The 2,250-nt window shown below is 47.6% G+C and overlaps 1 pseudogene; it reads left to right on the top strand.

Moving 5' to 3' along the window:
• Positions 1 to 1,190: 1,190 nt before the first annotated feature.
• On the top strand, positions 1,191 to 2,012 carry LOC121500890 (annotated as a pseudogene).
• The last annotated feature ends 238 nt before the right edge of the window (positions 2,013 to 2,250 follow it).

The following is a 2,250-nucleotide window of genomic DNA, read 5'->3' as shown; positions in this document are numbered from 1 at the left end:
TCCCCCCCGGATGCTGTGCATCCCCAAGATCCTCATTTCTGGGCTGCCAGTCAGACTCAGGGTAAATGGCTACTGTCAGCTTCAAAGTGTCACCGCTTTGAGGAGTGTCTGTCTATTAACTGGTAAGAGCTTAAAACAAAAAGCTTCAGAGCTCTAATCGCTTAAGGGAGAAAAGCCCTATGATTATAGCAACGTGTTATTTAACAAATGTGGAAAGCTGGTGTTAAAATTCAGTAGTTCTGATAAAAAGTAGGGGGAACTTTTTTAAAAAAATTATTTATTCATGAGAGACACAGAGAGCAGCAGAGACATAGGCAGAGGGAGAAGCAGAGGAAGAAGCAGGCTCCCTGCGGGAAGCCCCATGTGGAACTCGATCCCAGGACCCCAGGATCACACCCTGAGCCAAAGGCAGATGCTCAACCACTGAGCCACCCAGGCATGCCTAAGGGGGAACTTCTTAAACGACATAACAAAATCACAGAAAACAGGCTGACCTTATTCCCATTAAAGTCAGGCTTAGCAAAAGGGAGGTCATTATCACCACTCTTCTCCCACACAGTTTATAAATATTTTATTTATTTATTTTTATTAGCAGGCGCCACACCCAACATGAGGTTTGAACTGATGACCCTGAGATCGAGTCACATGCTCCCCTGACTGAGCCAGCTAGGCGCCCCTCCCGTGTAGTTTAGATCAGCCTAGCTAATTCAGTAGGATGAGAACATGAAACAAGTGCTATAAATATTAGAAAGCAGGCAGAGTGCAGTGAGTGGTCGCCAGCGATGCCGGACAGTCTGTTCTGAGGTGTGGCCAGCAGAGTGATAGAGTGGGCCAGGAACCGCTTATACCTGAGAGGGACTACAGAACAACAGCACGCACCAGAGGGGGGAGTCAGCTATACCCAAGGTGATGTCAGCAGCAGCAAGTACCTGGGGTGGATTTCCAGCTGGAACAGAGACAGGCATTCTTAGCTGAGACACCAAGAGGTGGTTAAAGCAGGACTGGAACATCCAGGGAGCTGACTTCCCAGTGAAAAATCAGGCTCCATTTACTGTTTGGAGCCTCTGCCCCAAGACTGCAGTGATTGAAAGAGAACCTGCATCATACCTTTACCTGGAGCCTTCCCTTGGGTCTTAAGGATCTGAAACCTTCCTGCAGACACTGGATTTGGTGGAACACAACCATGACTGGGAAAGGGCCAAAAGGTGCTGCAGCACGTTGACCACAGAATGAGATGTATCCTGCAAGATGGGCAAATCTTCATTGGCATGATTTTGTTTTTTAAGTAATCTCTACAGTCAACATCGGACTTGAACTTACAACCCCAAGATCAAGAGTCACAAGTTCGACTGAGCCATTGGCACATTCATTGTTACCTTTAAGGCTTTGACAAGCATATGAACCAGATTCTCTGTGATTGTGATGAATTCAGGAAGATCAAGCCCACAGAATGTGAAGCAACCAGACAGTGAAGAAAAGCGGATTTTGGGTCTGGTGTTGCTACATGGGGAGAACTTGGTTTTCATGACTGTGGGATACTGGCATTGCTCGGATACCACTTGTTGGAACTGCAGGAGCCCCTGGGGTTGGTAGGGCAGCTGGCAGAGGAGTGCCAGCTGGTGTTCCAATTCCCTAGGCTCCTGTTAGATTAGCAGGTCCTTTCAGAGGGGTTGGGGGCCTATCCCAACAAGAAATGACTCCACAGGGAAGAGGTACTATAGCAGCTGTGCAGTTGCAGCTCCTGCCAACAGTGCTGGACTCCCAACCCAATACCCAACTAAATGGGGGCCCCACCCACTTCTGAGGGCCTACCAACACCACCTCCAGGTGATGTGGCTCCTCCCCCTGGTATGAGACCACCCATGGGGCCACCAATTGTGTTCCCCCTGCTTGAAGGACACCAATAGGCACACCCCTTCAGGAATGAGACCCTCTCCACCAGGAATTAGAGGTCCATTTCCCCCAGGAATGCATCCACCAAGACCCTAGGATACTGTTGATCCTTCTAAGTCACTTTTCCCCCTGCAGTGTGTCTTGTGAAACTGTGTAGAGTGTGTTTTTGAGCTTGTGTTCCCTCTTTGCAACATTAATATTAGCTAATAAATGCACAGAGCAATTAAAAAGTTTATCAGAAAGCAAAGGAATGCTTATTTGCATGTTATCCAAGTAGAAAATCCTAACCAACAAGGTGATTAGACACAAGTTTAAAAATAAAGATCAGGGATTCCTGGGTGGCTCAGTGGTTAAGTC

This window comes from Vulpes lagopus, chromosome 10 (genome assembly GCF_018345385.1).
Source record: "Vulpes lagopus strain Blue_001 chromosome 10, ASM1834538v1, whole genome shotgun sequence".
NCBI lineage: Eukaryota > Metazoa > Chordata > Mammalia > Carnivora > Canidae > Vulpes > Vulpes lagopus.
The sequence above is the reverse complement of the archived record's forward strand: the minus strand, read 5'-3'. Positions and strand labels throughout refer to the sequence as shown.